Raw genomic sequence first — 18,729 nt, 5'->3', positions numbered from 1 at the left:
ACGTTCCCGGGAGGGGGGCGTCCACTGGGGGCCTCACAATAACCCTGGCGTGAGTGGACTGTTGTAGTTGTAGCCTGTTGTGGGGTTGTGAACCACTGAGGACTACGGCAGGGACGAAGACTCTCTGTTGTTTCTACGTCCCCAATTGCATACAATAAATTCAATAGCCCGAACATAGGATTCAATCACGTTATTCACGCTGCTCCACGTTCTACTAGTATCGTGTGGTATATCTGAATCCAAACATTTGAGTAGGCCGTATAATGCGATTGATATGAGGAGTGAATACATTTAAAGTTAGCACACTAGCTCTGTAGTAAGTGGTAATGCTAGGGGTGGTCTAATAAACACTACACTTAATTTACTGCTTTTCCTTTCTTAAACAGTCACCAAGCCATTGTAACAGCTTAAACTTCGGGGAAAAGATCAGGTTTGGATTCATATATGGTGTCAGTAAAAGACTGGGGCCAGTAAGGTTAATACTCATTCATAATTAAGCGACCACTTAAAAGAGTTAAGGAAACTTGATTGTGAACCTAGAAGTGATGTTACTGATGTGGTTAGCCTCACGTATGTGGCAGGTGTGAAGGATCACAATGAACAGGGACCATCTCAATAAGTCGAAGAAATTTTCGGAAACACATGTGCTGAGGGACTGCAAGTTCTAAACTACTGAAGTTAAGCACACAATTTCTGAACAGGGAGAGCACTTACATCTTATCGGCCAGAGAGCTAAGTGGTCAACAGAAAAGACCCATTAAACTCTATAAATGTAAAATAAGAAAGAATTCCTCACAAATGTGGGTTATCGTTCTGTTCGTAATTCTACGTATTCCGCTACTGAATACAAGGTGACGGGCATACGGTGTGGTCTGCTTATCGGAACTATATTAAAGAATGAAAGAAAACACCTTAATTCTCATAAAATATTCGAAAGAAGAGGAACTCAGAGAAACTAGGTTAGTTCTTTTCATTTAGTTAACCTAGGTGGAACATAGGCATTCTGCGGTGGCAGGTGGTGAGATCAGACAAAGGACCAGGATCAAAACTGCTTCTAAACATGTTAAAATGCACACTAATTCTAGGTCTCCAAGAGCATCGCGAAGAATATGCGTTCAAATTAGGAATGAAGAAACACATTAGAGACTAAATTCACTGATCTATTGGCGCAGGTAATTCATTTCTTCATATACAAAGGCTTCCACACTAAACAGCATAGTACACGTCAAATTAGGAAACAAAAAACATAATCGAAAGGCAAACTAATGAATTATACTTCTAACTGAAACACAAGGGAGCACAGTACATGTTGAACTGAATCAAACCTTTATTTAGCTTGCTATTATTCCAGTAAACTCGAAAGATTTACGCGGGAACAAATTGTCCTTACCCCTTGTCAATTTTGGATCGTTCACGAGCTCTCGGAAAGTGGAGTGGCGCACAAAACAGTTGACCAGTACGAACCATCACTAACTGGTGTTTAAAGGTAAATCTCTGTCTTGCTCTGCGTTCACTGCTGCCCCAAGCTACCAGAATACTGTTAGGGTGGTGAAGCTCTGGTTTACGGTGGCTAATTCTTTGGTACCCTGAGGATCTTTCAAAACAATTGTATTTATCGTCCAGTGGTTCAAATGGTTCAAATGGCTCTGAGCACTATGGGACTTAACATCTATGGTCAACAGTCCCCTACAACTTAGAACAACTTAAACCTAACTAACCTAAGGACAGCACACAACACCCAGCCATCACGAGGCAGAGAAAATCCCTGACCCCGCCGGGAATCGAACCCGGGAACCCGGGCGTGGGAAGCGAGAACGCTACAGCACGACCACGAGATGCGGGCTATCGTCCAGTCACCTTGAAGCTATACACGACGGGACGTCCTCTCATCGTTCCTCCGCAGACTTATCACCACAGCAAAAGAGTGACCTTCAGTGTGCCTCAAGCGTTAAAAACATGCTTGGATATTCTGAATGACAAATCGTACGAAACGGGACCGACTGTACCGTTTCAACAGTCATTAACACTTCATACTATACAGACGCCGAGGTATCTGGTCAATATAGAAGGGCGCGCTCAGGACAGTCTGTGAGGCAGTTACGCAGGTTTGACAGTCGTGAGCTGAAGGTACAGAAAACGATTAACATCATTGGTGGGTGGAAGCCGGTGCCGAAGACAGCATCAGGCCTGTAGCTAACGCTCTAGGCGGCGACCTATTAGACGTTGTTCCTCTCCCTCGTTCCCTTTTGGCTACCCAATTCGGGTACATAGTGTTCATGTCATCCATAGGGGCAAAGCTTCTGTATTGAAGTGAAGATCCTTCTCGGCACATCAGGCACAATGAGTTACATTTGGAAGTTAAAATATTATGCGAAAAATTAGATGAGAAATGTGAAGTATCCGTCAGACTAGTTTGGCGATCTATAAAATTCAGTCGTTTCGAGATAGAAAAAATTTTAAATAAAGAAACAGATAAATGTGTGCCTTGCTGGGATTGTAACTGTATCGTGATCTCTTACTGCTACTGACATTTCGTCTGCAGGGGACTGCCGTCACAGCTAGCGTGTATTCAAATACCTTCAACCAGGTGCAGTGCCGGGCATTGGCCTACTGTTTAATATTTGCCACACAAAGTGATTGACCCTGCGCCTTGTTGATACAGAGAATACAAGCCACACGGGAAACTACAGTCACTTTAAATCTAAGGGCATATTTGAATCACTGGGTGTCAAGAAAATGCGACGAATTAATACGTCTTAAGCAGAGACACTCGTAAATAATCTGGTTGTAGGCTTTCTTCTCTGAATGTTGCGAATGTACACAAATTTCAAACCAAAAGTTAAGCAATAACAATTATTTTATTTTTAAATTACAAATGAAAGTAATATACCTGTAATTGATAAAGCACCTAAAATCTGACTGAAAAATTAATGATTTTATCATTTTAATGCACTTGATTTTCTCCAAGAAATTATTTCATTCTAAAAATATGTTGTATGAAAAGAAGATTAATTGCACCATCTCTTCATACATTTTCCGACAAGTATCACATTGTGTTTGAGTCGTGGCGGCTCATATCGATAGTGCCACTCTTGTGGTTTATCTTTCCTGCCACGGTCAGGGCGGTAAGCAGCGGCCTCTGGGGCTACGCGAGGAGTAACGAGGCGAGGTCCTGGGGTGGTGTGCTCCGGGACGTGGTGGAAGACGGTTGTAGGGTTGACGCAGCGAGTGTGGGACCGAACCTCTCGCATGGAGATATACAAGTTGGCTCTGAGCGGAAGGCGCCGTAGCAAGCAGCGGTAAGCGGGCGTCCTGTAATTTTTGTGAAGGAGTAACGATTTTTGCATTGGATGTCCCAGTGGTTCCCGAGAGTTGCGGTGGCTGCTTTCAGAGAAGAGAATTGGTAAGAGCTTCTGTCTTCGCTCTTTTCCGTACGATGTTGCTGCCTGCCGTTATAAACGGGTGAAAATCAGGCGCTTGTGTTGACTATACGGGAACTGGTGATGTAAAATTACATTTGTGATTGAGTCTCACTTGTACTGTGACAATTTAGAGGCGAAAACTGTGGTGGTTTCATTAGGTCTGATTCGTTGCTGAGCAACTAAGGGAGTCAGTTATTTGGGGTAACTGAGGGAGCACCATTATGTTGGTCTAAGTGATACGTTCTCCACTTTTTGTCTATGGCTTTGCGAACCGAAATCGTGGGGGAGTACACGTGTGAGTAATTTGCTACTGTATTGATCGTTATGTTGTAAAGACTTTTCTCTGGCGTGTTAAATCACGTGCTGATTTGTAGCAAATCTAAGTAGAAGCTACCATTGCTACTTGCTTGTGTACTACTGTCCTTATGATTGGCGTTGTCTGTCTTTCGATTGTGGGTGTGCTCACGTTTAAAAAAAATGTTACGGCTACTATTCATAAGGGTTGTCTAGTAAGGAAATTGCTTATGCTTTTATCATATGCTGGTCTGTTTGCCTATCACATTGGCTTTCTATGTAGTAACTGAAGAAATGTGTATGGTGGTTCAAGATTGTAGGCTGACTAGTATTTGAACTGGTGTTGAGGTTAAGGGCGGGAACAGAATCCCGCAAACCCGCACGCTGCGCGTGGTTATGTTCCGCTATTGGGGAGCCGACTTGGATTTTGTAAGAATACGCGATGAGTTCATCGCTGTAGTTTTTCGCGTGCTAAATTGTGGGGTCGGTGACTTGTGGTGTATGTTATGTTGAAAGGGAATTATCTGGACCAAACTTAAGAGAGCTTTTAGTTTGTTTTAGGTCTGTACATGGAATGATGTTGATATTTTGTTGATTGCGGCAATAACTTCCTGTATGGGGAGATCCTCTGAGGGACTTGCATTGTACTGTTGCAGTGCAGTTCACCTGAAACGTGCTGCTTAAAACTTGGAACTGCAGCTCTCTGTCATTATAAATTACTGTTTAATCTTAAATGTGTTGGAAGTATTTTTGTTGGTTGAGGACTACGTAATTAATTTTGATCGCTGGTTCCTTAAAGGAAGTATTTTCTTTTAAAATATGTGCTTGGTCAGAGCCTATTTAAATATTATTTTAACTGATCATTCAAATTTTCTAGTCTTGCTTTCTTAAAAGGCTTTCAGTTAAATGATTGCTATTTGTCTGTTTAAATGTTTGAGTGACTTAAAGGAAAAGAATATTATTTTGTAATTTGTACTAATTGTTCCTTTTGGGTAATAGCTGACTTATGTGTTCAGTAAATGAGTGTCTAGTCAGTGGTGATGCACTGTTCTATTGCTAGACTACCCCTTCCACTCCACAGCCTATTGAGCTGCTTTGTGTCGAAATTGTGTTCACAACACCCCTCTGATCTGACACCTCAGTGTTTTTGGGAAATTTGTGTTCTGAAGTTAAAGTCTTCTGGATTATTAGGCCTCGTCATGTTTCTTCTAAAATTATCGACGTTTCGACCCCTCTGCTGGGATCTTCCTCAGGATCTTTTGGTGTCCACTATTGCTAGAACAAAGTGGTAGTGAACATCAGAGTTCGGGAAGTCAGGGCGTTCTGTTCCACCTTTTGAACGACCCGTGTTTTAGTGAATTTGTTTGACACAATACCCGCAAACTTCTTTGGGGTTTGTACGGCTCCATAGATTTTAATAATAAAAATAACTGTGAAACAGGGACTGAAATAACTTCTAGGGTGTATGTCATATGTAATACGGCAACTAATAAAGAAGAGTTTGCAATCATGTTTCTGTAAATTTCTCGATCTTATGCTCATCCCGTGATCGAGTGGCATCTGCAAAACGGTTACTGTTGCTGTAATTTATTCTCACTATGGGAATTAAGGTCTTTTTTCGAGGGGGAGGGGGAGTCTTCAGACTCCTGACTGGTTTGATGCGGACCGCCACGATTTCCTCTCCTGTGCCAACCTCTTCATTTCAGAGTAGCACTTGCAACCTACGTCCTCAATTATATGGTGGATGTATTCGAATCTCTGTCTTCCTCTACAGTTTCTGGCCTCTGCAGCTCCCTCTAGCACCATGAAAGTCATTCCCTGATGTCTTAAAAGATGACCTATCATACTATCCCTTCTTCTTGTCAGTGTTTTCCACATATTCCTCTCCTGCTCATTCCTTACCTTATCAGTCGGCCTAATTTTCAACATTATCCCGTACTACCACATCTCATATGCTTCGATTCTCTTCTTTTGCGATTTTCTCACAGTTCATGTTTCAGTACCATACAATACTGAGCTCCAGACCGATATTCTCAGAAATTTCTTTCTCATTTTAACGCATATGTTTGATACTAGTAGACTTGTCTTGGCCAGGGATGCCTTTCTATCCAAGTGCTAGCCTGCTTTTGATGTCCTCTTTATTTTGCTGCCTAGCTAGCAGAATTCCTTAACTTCATCTACTTGGTGACCATCAGTCCCGATGTTAAGTTTTCTCGTTGTTCTCATTTCTGCTACTTCTTATTACTTTCGTCTTTCTTCTATTTATTCTCAGTCGATATTCTGTACTCATTAGATTGTTCATTCCCTTCAGCATACCATGTAATTCTTCTTCATTTTCACTCAGGGTAGCAATATCATCAGCAAATCGTATCATTGATATCCTTTCACCTCGAATTTTAATTCCACTCCTAAATCTTTCTTTTATTTCTATCATTGCTTCTTCGATGTACAGATTGAATAGTAGGGGCGAAAGACTACAGCCATGTCGTACAACCTTATTAATCGGAGCGCTTCGTTCATGGTAGGCCACTCTTATCATTCCCCATAGGTTCTTGTACATACCGCATATTCCCAATCTCAAACTGATCGCCATCTAGCACATCATCAATTTTATTTTCCATTCCTTTGTATATTATTCTTGTCAGCAACTTGGATGCATGGAATATTAAGCTGATTGTGCGGTAATTCTCAAGTCAGTTTACCACGATATATTTCGTTTGTGAGGCATTCAGTTTTGAATTAATTTTCTTAATTTTTTCACCTGAATGTAGAAATTTGAAGTAAATTGGCCACGAATTTTGAAGTAAATCAGTCTAGTACCATTCGAGATGTTTGGTAATATCATTTTAACTTTATATACATATTTATAGATGGCGACAAATGTATCATATAAATTTATGTAGGTAAGTGATGTGTTCACATCGAGGTAACAGAATCTATCTCCTCTGGTTCAAAGACTATGGAAGCTAGCCAGTATAGATTTTGTCTCGCGATGGCTGGGTATATGTCTACATCTACATCCATACTCCGCAAGCCACCTGACGGTGTGTGGCGGAGGGTACCCTGAGTACCTCTATCGGTTCTCCCTTCTATTCCAGTCTCGTATTGTTCGTGGAAAGAAGGATTGTCGGTATGCTTCTGTGTGCGCTCTAATCTCTCTGATTTTATCCTCATGGTCTCTTCGCGAGATATACGTAGGAGGGAGCAATATAGTGATTGATTCCTCGGTGTTCTCGAAATTTTAACGAAACCCCGTACCGAGCTACTGAGCGTCTCTCCTGCAGAGCCATCCACTGGAGTTTATCTATGATCTACGTAACGCTTTCGCTGATTACTAAATGATCCTGTAACGAAGCGCGCTGCTCTCCGTTGGATCTTCTCTATCTCTTCTATCAACCCTTTCTGGTACGGATCCCACACTGCTGAGCAGTATTCAAGCAGTGGGCGAACAAGCGTACTGTAACCTACTTCCTTTGTTTTCGGATTGCATTTCCTTAGGATTCTTCCAGTGAATCTGTCTGGCATCTGCTTTACCGACGATCAACTTTATATGATCATTCCATTTTAAATCACTCCTAATGCATACTCCCAGATAATATATGGAATTAACTGTTTCCAGTTGCTGACCTGCTATATTGTAGCTAAATAATAGAGAAACTATCTTTCTAAGTATTCGCAGCACATTACACTTGTCTACATTGAGATTCAATTGCCATTCCCTGCACAATGCGTCAATTCGCTGCAGATCCTCCTGCATTTCAGTACAATTTTCCATTGTTACAACCTCTCGATATACCACAGCATCATCCGCAAAAAGCCTCAGTGAACTTCCGATGTCATCCACAAGGTCATTTACGTATATTGTGAATAGCTCCCCTGCGGCACACCTGAAATCACTCTTACTTCGGAAGACTTCTCTCCATTGAGAATGACATACTGCGTTCTGTTATCTAGGAACTCTTCAATCCAATCACACAATTGGTCTGATAGTCCATACGCTCTTACTCTGTTCATTAAACGACTGTGGGGAACTGTATCGAACGCCTCTCGGAAGTCAAGAAACACGGCATCTACTTGGGAACCCGTGTCTATCGCCCTCTGAGTCTCGTGGACTAATAGCGCGAGCTGGGTTTCACACGATCGTCTCTTTCGAAACCCATGCTGATTCGTACAGAGTAGATTTCTAGTCTCCAGAAAAGTCATTATACTCGAACATAATACGTGTTCCAAAATTCTACAATTCTACATATAGCGCATGTCCGAGGCAAGCAGTGAGGCTGACGGAACTGAGCGACCAGGAGGCGGCGAAACCGTCGTGCGCTGCGGCTGGAGAACAGTGTGCGAGAGAGGCGAAAACCGGCTGGACTGCCTTCGTGTTAACACCGGACGTTGGTCTGCTCCCCGGCCCTCAGACGTTGGTTATGGGGCTCCGTTTCCATCTGCTGGAAATTCAGTCTTACCGATAATCTTTCTCGTGAGCATCATTCCAACGACAACTACGGTTATCGCAAAAATTAAAGAATTGCGCAGGCTCGTTCGTCGTATAAAATCTTTCACAGTTCAGATTCAGATTATGATACTGCTGCTGCTAAGTACTTGTCGTTAATTAATATTCGACTAAGCCGGTACATGCTAACTGGTTGCGAAAGAGGCATTTACGTTTTCGTATGTGTATATCAGAATGTTCTTTTCATTAGTTAAAGAGAGACGTGTAATTGTTAAGGCTTTTTACTCGTAATTAAGTTGCGGGGTTGTTTTCTTAATTGTATAGCCATTATTTTATTGTGGTTTATTTGCATGTTAAAGACTGTAACGTATGTATAAGGCCATGGGTAGAAATGTTTCTAAAGCAGATTCCTGTGTGTTTTAGAAGGCTTTCTGGTTCAGGTTTCAATGTTTATGTACCTTGGCCCGGAGGAGTACGCGGGTCGTGTGGATCCATTCGGAGACCAAGAAGGGCATGTGTCCAGAGCAGGACTGTAAAATTTTAAATTGTATTTTCTTCCTGTAATTTAGTACTCTTATTGAGCTATAATTGTCTGAGTAGCTTATGATTAAATGTGTAGTAATTAAGCTTGTCGAAATTTTGCTAAGATAATGTTGAAAGTTCAATAATTTTATTAATTGGGTAAATATTTTTTTGCAATTATGCTTGTGTCTTTTTAACGTTGTGGTTTTTTGTATATTTTATTTAAGGGAAAGGTAAACTTTAGCGTGTTGTGAGGCGAGTTTCCTTCTGAGTTCACTTCGAAAGCCTTAGCTTAAATTTTTGGTGTTACTGAAATGGTTTAAATAGAATTTGATAGTGATGGTATTTATTTCAAAATTTGTTTGCTAATGGATAAAGAGTGTAATGAATGTAAATAGTACAGTATATTTTTAGAGTACCAAGGAATGTGAACATGTGCTGTGGAACCACATTATAATAAAAGTTATTATATGTGCAAACTTGGGCCTAGTCCTTCCTTAATCAAAAATGAGAGCCTGTTCTAAAATTTTAAGTCATCGCAACAGTGAGTAATCTTATACTAGACGTTGTCGAGATTTGCGATTCCATTATTTATGAGAACAATAGAGAACTTCCATTTCAATACAGTACAATACAGCGTATCTCTCCACCAAAAGCGGATAAACACAACAGATTAAACAGAATTCATAAAACAACTCGAACAAGAGCAACACTGGATGACACTACATAACATTGCTAGCAAAAAATGAGTAAGAAGAGTCTTTAGTTAATTCCAAATTAATCCACACACATATATAACCAGAGAAATAAAGATAGACCATGCTTACTCAGACATGATTTCGCAATGTGGCTTCTTAGATCACTCGTAAATCACCATCAAGCATTCTGATTAGATTTAAAGCAATTTAGTGTTCTAACAAATGAATCACAGTAACTGTTAACCCATAAGGCAGGCAGAAGAATTAGTAATCATAAAATGGACGAGATAAGAGACTCTGACACACATTATGTTGTGTGCTTAGCATATATTGGTAAAATGAGAGTGAAATTGGCGAGCACGGATCAGCCTTATACATGCTTAAGCGTCCCGTCTGTATTAATATCAGCGTCGGCGCTGATTACGCTCTGATATAGTTCGCTGCTCTAGTCCTATTAATTACTGATACAACAAAGCCCATGCTCGTTTGTTTATCGCAGATGTGCTTTATAATGACTAACACATCAGTTTCCGACCAATGAGTGGTATTGCTAGGCTCACTGCAGATTCCAGTTTAGATACGTCTGGGCTTTTCCAATCGACTGAAAAGAATGTTACTGTCTATCCGGTTCAACAAACTGTGCACTGTCATCGTTAACGAACAACGCTCACTCATTTCAGATAATTAAATTTATGAAGTTTTCTCAAGATATGTTAGGGCTAATTCTTCGTAATTTAGTTATTAACAGTTTTCCGTACTTTCATTTTATACAAAAATTATAGTAGCTGCAATTCTCAAAGTACAAATTATTTTCCACAGCTCAGTCATAAATATTATTATTACTTCAGCTTGTACCACACATTGGAAAGTTATAGGGACTTGTGTGTCTGAGTGTATGCAGTAACTCAATGGCTAACTGACAGAAATAAATTGTACAGTAGACACAAGAACACACAGATTAACTATATGAGTATTAATTAAATGTAGCTAGTTTGTAAGCGCGTCAGTTGAGAACGGCTTGTCCGATTTGACTAATTTTATTTTTAAATCTTCGTGATTGTCTGAATGAGGTTTTTTGGTGAAGAAAAACTGTTAATGTTCCCGGAAAAATGGAGAATGCATGAAAACTTGAAAGTGATCTATTCTACGGCACTTTTGTCTTAATTTAAGACCATAACCATCGGTTCGAACGTTGGATATGCACAATTCTTCTTCTGTTTTTGTTTTGCCGGTTATGATATTCTAAGAGTTTGCATGAAAAAAATCAGAACAATTACAAAGATAAGTCGGAAAATTTGTCAAACTGCTAAAATCATAATTTTTGTATGCACTCCCGATAATAACGAACCATAGGAACTGCCTATTTGATAGATTCATTTTTTTTGTTCGTTATGCTCCGGGGATGAGAATAAATCAAGTATTTTCAATTGAGAAACAGTTGGAGGATCTGGGGAAAAATCTGAAAAAACGAATTACAAATTAATTTAAAATAAAATTAAATTTGATATTACTTTTGCGTTGTTTCGCGATTTGTCCAGCAAATGTATTTTATTTCTATTCCAGTTACAATTTATTTTTCTATTACCAGCGCAAATGTCGTTTGAAGTTGATTGCCAAATTGTGAATGAAGCCAGTCGCTTACGTAGTGACGAAAAATTGATTCAGTTATTGATTTTCAGAGGAATTGTGATTGTGTTTTATCTCAAACAAATTTACAGATTTACCTACAAATTCTGTGAATTTTGATGCAAGAAACGGTTATACTGTAACAATGAACTTAATCAATTGTCCACTTTCAGTTGGGCTGCGATTATTCGCATGGACGCTGTAATATCAGTCCACACAGCTGAACTAAATCTACACAGTTTAAATACATTGCAATGCCGCTATTAAGACGGAGCGGTTTAGGTGGCAGAACTCGCCATTCTACAAACAAAACAAATTTTCTATCGGATCTAACTTCAAACGGTTCAAATGGTTCTCAGCACTATGGGACTTATCATCTCAGGCCATCAGCCGCCTAGAACTTAGAACTACTTAAACCTAACTAACCTAAGAACATTACTCACGTCCATGCCCGAGGCTGGATTCGAACCTGCGACCGAAGAGGTCGCGCGGTCCCAGGCTGAAGCGCCTAGAAGCACTCGGCCACAACGGCCGGCTCGGATCGAACTGCAGAGCAATGTTAAGAGCCAAATGAAATTGAACCGCATCAGTTATCACAAACACCTTTCGCACTTACACAGGGAGAGAGAAAAAAATTCAAACGGAGATAATATGCATCGAATAAGATATCGTCAGTCAGCGTAAACCAAACGTGCGACGTTGAATTTGAAGTACCGTGTAAGAAGTCAAATAAATGTTACGTTGAATACTCATCGGGCTGCATTCAGTTACAGCGTGACAACCGATCACAGTGCTAACCAATCTGTTGCTGTAAGATCGTCGATAGTTGTGTGCCCACACTGTAAAGCACTGAAGTACAGAAGTGAAACCCCTGGATTTTGTTGTGCAAGTGACATAACGAACCAGGCGTCATTGGTCCCGCCAACAGAGCCATCGTGCTCATTGCTTTCTAGAACAGGAACGGAATCCGTACGTGTCCTACCTTAAATCTAGAAACAAAGCAGTTGCTTCCAAATTATTTCATTTAGTACAACAATCCTGCTTCGGAACATTTTATTTCATGCCCACTTTCACGATAATTACAACAAAATCATGTTTCACACCATTCGACACTTCCACATAACACACATGCACATCATTCGACAAATATTCGACCATATTATTATCACTTTTATATTACATATTTACCTTTACAGAGTGCAATATGTCACCGAGGAGAAAACAACATGTAAATAAAACATTATGAGATGCGTTCTGATTCAAAATTTAATGAAAGGAAAAAAAATCATTCGGTCGAAATGAAATCCTTTCAACTGAGACTTAAATTTTGGAACATAAGTGCCTTGTTTGCAAGTCGATGATTTCTCAGGCACGTTAACCATTTCCAGCATTTCAAAGTTGTATGCGGACAGGATTCATCTCCCATGTAAAATTTCCTATTGACGTGCTTCTGAATGTACTCATCCTTAAACTGAATATTTGTGGCCACAATAGTTAACAAATACAACAATCACTAAAACAGAACGTTTATTTCTCGTTTTGACGTTTTGTACACATTTCCAACAATTTTTCTCAAACTGGGGAAACGATTACATTTTTTTTTTTTTTAACATTTAGAAAGGGAAACGTCTGCGGAACCAGCTAATGTGCAACATAATGGAGATGGTTACATAGCTAATTATTACAAATCCACGATTCTGATACTCAGGCTATAAAATAATTTTGTGGTACTTAAAATTATATATGTGGGACGTAAACATACATAAATTTTAACAGTACCCTTCAGTCAAGGATACAATGTTCACCACTCACTGATGTGAAAAAGCCTACGGACGAAAGTACCTTTCACATGATGTATTACTGCCAAACAATATACGCTACTGGCCATCAAAATTGCTACACCACGAAGATGATGTGCTACAGACGTGAAATTTACCCGACAGGAAGAAGATGCTGTGATATGCAAATAAATAGCTTTTCACAGCATTCACACAAGGTTGGCGCCGGTAGCGAAACCTGCAACGTGCTGACATGAGGAGAGTTTCCAACCGATTTCTCATACACAAACAGCAGTTGACCGGCGTTGCCTGGTGAAACGTTGTGATGCCTCGTGTAAATAGGAGAAATGCATACCATCACGTTTTCGACTTTGATAAAGGTCGGATTAAAGCCTACGACGATTGCGGTTTATCGTTTCGCGACATTGCTGCTCGAGTTCGTGGAGATCCAATGACTGTTAGCAGAATATGGATTCGGTGGGTTCAGGAGGGTAATACGGAACGCCATGCTGGATCCCAATGGCCTCATATTACTAGCAGTCGAGATGACAGGCATCTTACCCGCATGGCTGTAACGGATCGTGCAGTCACGTCTCGATCCCTGAGTCAACAGATGGGGACGTTTGCAAGACAACAACCATCTGCACGAACAGTTCGACGACGTTTGCAGCAGCATGGACTACCACCTCGAAGACTATGTTTGCGGTTACCCTTGACGGTGCATCACAGCCAGGAGCGCCTCCGATGGTGAACTCAACGACGAACCTGGGTGCACGAATGTCAAAATGTAATTTTTTCGAATGAATCCAGTTTCTGTTTACAGCATTATGATGGTTGCATTCGTGTTTGGTGGCATCGCTGTGAATGCACACTGGAAGCGTGTATTCGTCATCGCCATACTGGTGTATCACCCAGTGTGGTGGTATGGGATGCCATTGGTTACACGTCTCGGTCACCTCCTGTTCGCATTAACGGCACTATGAACAGTGGACGCTACATTTCAGATATGTTATGACCCGTGGCTCTACCCTTCATTCGATCCCTGCTAAACCCTACATTTCAGCAGGATAATGCCCGACCGCATGTTGCTGGTCCTGTACGGGCCTTTCTGGATACAGAAAATGTTCGACTGCTGCTTTGGCGAGCACATTCTCCAGATCTATCACCAACTGAAAACGTCTGGTCAATTATGGCCGAGCAACTGGCGCGTCACAATATGCCAGTCCCTACTCTTGATGAACTGTGGTATCGTGTTGAAGCTGCATGGGCAGCAGTACCTGTACACGCCATCCAAGCTCTGTTTGACTCAATACCCAGGCGTTTCAAGGCCGTTATTGCGGCCAGAGGTTGTTCTGGGTACTGATTTCTCATGATCTATGCACCCAAATTGAGTGGAAATGTAATCATATGTCAGTTCTAGTATAATATATTTGTCCAATGAATACCCGTTTACCATCTGCATTTCTTCTTGGTGTAGCAATTTTAATGGCCAGTAGCGTAGCTCGATGAAACTTTGACCATACGTAGGAAGAACTGCTACAGTTTAGTACTGGAAGTAATTTAAAAGAGTACGCAGAGAGATTAAAGAAATTAACCCCTTATTCAAACAAAATAATTACACTAAAGACTGCGATTTATAATGGGTACCTGGACATTATAAAAGGTGGGCTATGGTTCTTAATAGGGTGTCGGAATTCTTGCTCTCCAACGTCGTCACAAGCTGACTTGCGGCAATACATCCCCCCACGTGCTCGATGTGGTTTCAGGCGGGCGTCCGGTCAGGCGAGTCCTGTCGCCGAAAATCCTCTCGTTCGAAGGGCTCCTCAATCTGCACTTGGTTAGTTGCTTGATTTGGGGGAGGGAACCAAACGGCGTGGTCATCGGTCCCATCTGCTTAGTGAAGGATGGGGAAGGTAGCAGCCATCTTGGCATTTGCTTGAAGCGATCTAGGAAAATCACAGGAAACGTAAATCAGGATGGCCGGACGCGGGATTTAACCGTCGTCCTGCCGAATGCGAGTCCAGCCCTCGACCTGCGCATTTCGATGCAGTCGCGTACTATCCTCCAGAAAAATGTCGCCTGAGCCGAACTCACCACTGAGGAGACGCACACAGGGAACACTACAGTGTCACAATAACATTTACAGGTGTACCATCATCAAAGGTTTGGAGGACATGAACCACCAAAACGATAATGTTGGGCAAAGCTGGATGTAACCCTGTATAGCGAAAGGTGGAAACAGGAAAAGCACAGAGGAACATTATCGAACACAATCGTTTTGGTGTTTTACGTGCTATGATGTTGGGAATCTTAGTGTTGCATGGTACTGACCTCGAAAGCTTTGAAGACGATACGCCAGTAATCAACGCTATTGTGTCTTTACTCAATCCTCATTTCGGCCTTCTGAGGCGTGCATTCGACGCTGAGTTCTTTTTTGTGGGTGGCAGTGGGCCACCGTATCACTGCGCAGGAGGAGCAGAAGTTCTCGGAAAGAGAAGATCTTCGGCCTGCCTGTTGTCCCGAATTAAATCACATCGAGCACGCTTGGGATGCGGTGACATGGTGTAGTGTAGCATTTTAACGTGCACAAACGACTTTCCAGCAGTGCAGAACCACGCTGATGTAGCATGGGAGCGCCCTACTCAAGAACTCCTTACCAACTTTGAGGTCAACATGGGGATACATTACAGACAGTTCATTGCCATCTGTAGTCATTGGACACACTCTTAAGAATCATGCCCGCCATTTTTAATGTCCAGGCGACCATCATGAATCACGATAGCTACGGTGTCTTTGAATCAAAGCGTTATTTCAGCTCGTCTCATTGCGTATTTTTTTTCAGTTACCTTCCGCAGTATACTGCAGACGACAAAGATTCATCGAACTATTTTCTTTGTCAGTGACACGTCTTGCTGTAGTTACTCTCATCCAGCGTGTACTGAATTCTTCGTCAAACGTATAATGCTTATACAGGGTGAAACAGTTTTCTTTTGTCGACACTGTGTATCGCTTTTCAACTTTCTGTGCTTATTAGGTTCGGTTCTTATACAATGCATAAGTCCGCCCAGATGGCCGTGCGGTCTAACGCGGGAAGGAGCGCCTGGTCCCCGGTGCGAATCCGCCCGGCGTGTTTGTGTGGAGGTCCGGTGAACCGGCCAGTCTGTGGATGGTTTTTAGGCGGCTTTCCATCTGCCTCGTCGAATGCGGGCTGGTTCCCCTTATTCCGCCTCAGTTACACTATGTCGGCTATTGCTGCGCAAACAAGTTCTCCACGTATGCGTACACCACCATTACTCTACCATGAAAACATAGGGGTTACACTCGTCTGGTGCCCGATATTCCCTGGGGAAGGGGGGGGGGGGTCCACCGGGGGCCGAACCGCACAATAACCCTGGGTTCGGTGTGGGGCGGCGGAGGGGCGAAGTGGACTGCGGTAGTCGTCGTGGAGCTGTGGACCACTGCGGCTGCGGCGGTGACGGAGCCTCTCCGTCGTTTCTAGGTCTCCGGTTAAACATACATACATACATACGTACATACAATGCATAATTGTGATTATTTGGAAATGTATGTCGTAACTGAATCCCACGAAACCTATCGAATATCGTACCTTGTGAACAAGTCACTGATATCATAGGTAGCAGCAATTCCGCCTTTGACCAGCGTTCATTGCATCCATGGCTGTCCTACCTGTCTGTTGTTCCATATTTTGATCACAGACGTCAGTCTTCTGGCACTATAAGTGCTTTAGCAAGCTCCGTCGGGCACGACGGTGCGAAGCTGTGAGTGCTGGAAAATGCAGGTCTCGGTTTAAATTACCGAGTTTCGGGATAGCTTGCGCTTCAAAATGAGATACACACTGGGGAGGTGAATGGATGTTGAAGAGGAGTACTCGTTAAGTACAAACGTACTGAACTGGCGGAGTCAGTGGAACCCGTAGGACCCACTGAACAATTCCGTCGTTCCCCGTTACAGAGCATAAACATCTAATTTCCCTTCTCAAGGGATACTACCTACAAATTTTTCGCTTCTTTGAGAATATTTCTCCTTGGGGCTAATACCTAACTATTGTCACATCGCAGTGCGATCTTAGCAGTACGCTAAAGAACATGCGATGTCAAATTTAAACTGAAGGAGCAATCAGTTTAGTCTCTCAATTATTTGGAGAATATCGGATAAAAGATGACAATACCCTGAACTGGCATTGTGTCGCGCAATGAGGACGAAATCGCAGTACTGTACAATGATGAACTTCAAGATGTGTTGATGAAAACAGCTGCAAGTACTATGAGTGGAGCTGAATTCAAGGCGTTAGAACTACTCTCAGTTCCTGTGCTGAAATGAGTTACGTTGGACCAGTGATGTAGTGTACGAAGAAGAAGAAACTATAAGAAAATGTGTGTATTTCCGTAACTGTACCTGAGGTGGCTCTGTACCACCTTGCCAGGATAGATAGAGGAATTCACCCTAAAGTGGTAAACTTGATTTACGGAAGCAACTACGGCTTGTACGGCACGTGGTATTTGAGACATAAAAATTATAACCGTGATACGACTGTAAATACATAGTTTCAGAATAAATACGTATTGTTGGATGTGTTAAAACATTTTGTTTCCTGAGTTGTACCAGCACCCGCAGACTGATTGCGAAGAAGACAGGTACATTAAGTTTTCAGATTCCTGTATCTTTACACAAAGCAAGCAGTGGCTTCAGCAATGATTTCATTGCTGAGATATCACATGACGACATGAAATTATAAGGTACTATGAATACAGGCGGCAACACCTTCTCCCTTAAGCGGGAGGTACTTAGTCCATACTAACTTCAAATTTCTGTCCGAAAGCCACGACGACAAGAGGCTGACACACTCTGAAACACACTCACCGCCAATGAATTAATGTCACCACCCGCCATTTTAGAGGTTACCGTGTTAGTTAGCGGCAACTAAATCGTCTCAGGGGATTTCAACAAAATGAAGACTCTCAAACTAAGAAGATGAAATGTGTGGAGCTTGAATAGAGCGCTCTGCTGTCAACTAGAAGCATGCGATATGAGTAGTTTTGTGAGCTTCGTCTGCTAAGGCCTTGGCTCCAGGTGGAGTTAATTAGTATTCAGTTATGTTTGTGTTCAGCCTCCATCTTTCCGGTAGCAGAGTACCTGTTGCTCTTGCCGGGGCGTCGTGTCGAGGAGTATGCATATGTAAGCGTGTAAGTGAGGAAGTGCTTGCCACTGTTACGGTGTTGTTTTGAATAAATTTTCATATATTTTCGCGACCTAGATTGTTTCTGAGCATCTTCATCGACTACATTCCGAAGAGCTGCATTACATCATAAACAGTGCAATGTAAGAAGTATGGCACTCCGTCTTCAGGCCATGAGTGGCCTACCGGGACCGTACGACCGCCGTGTCATCCTCAGTGGAGGGTGCTGATAGGAGGGGCGTGGCGTCAGCACACCGCTCTCCCGGTCGTTATGATGGTATTCTTGACCGAAACCGCTACTATTCGCTCGAGTAGCTCTTCAATTGGCATCTCGAGGCTGAGTGCACCCCGAAAAATGGCAACAGCGCATGGGGGCTGGATGGTCACCCATCCAAGTGCCGACCACGCCCGACAGTGCTTAACTTCGGTCATCAGACGGGAACCGGTGTATCCACTGCGGCAAGGCCGTTGCCAAGTATTGCACTCAATAAATTCGAATATCAGGACGATTGTAGAAGTATTGCCGTTATGAATGCTTATGTACACACTTTCACGGTAATCATTTTATTGCCGATGTTAAGAAATTCCAGATACTGCACGAGGCTCCCACATCAGAAAATTAGAGTTTCTAACATTCTGCAGTCATTTAAAAATAAGGTTGGCTTAGGGAATGTGACGGTATTGTGCTCGAATTCTAATTTTATATCATTGTCGAGAAAATGCATTTAATTGCCTGAATTGCTCC

At 42.1% G+C, this 18,729-nt stretch overlaps 1 pseudogene; it reads right to left on the bottom strand.

Moving 5' to 3' along the window:
- Nucleotides 1-18,340: 18,340 nt before the first annotated feature.
- LOC124799877 lies at nt 18,341-18,457 on the bottom strand (annotated as a pseudogene).
- Nucleotides 18,458-18,729: the final 272 nt, after the last annotated feature.

The sequence above is a fragment of the Schistocerca piceifrons genome, chromosome 5 (genome assembly GCF_021461385.2).
Source record: "Schistocerca piceifrons isolate TAMUIC-IGC-003096 chromosome 5, iqSchPice1.1, whole genome shotgun sequence".
In the NCBI taxonomy this organism is placed as follows: Eukaryota; Metazoa; Arthropoda; class Insecta; order Orthoptera; family Acrididae; genus Schistocerca; species Schistocerca piceifrons.
Note: the sequence above shows the minus strand (reverse complement) of the source record. Positions and strands in the feature narration are given on the sequence as shown.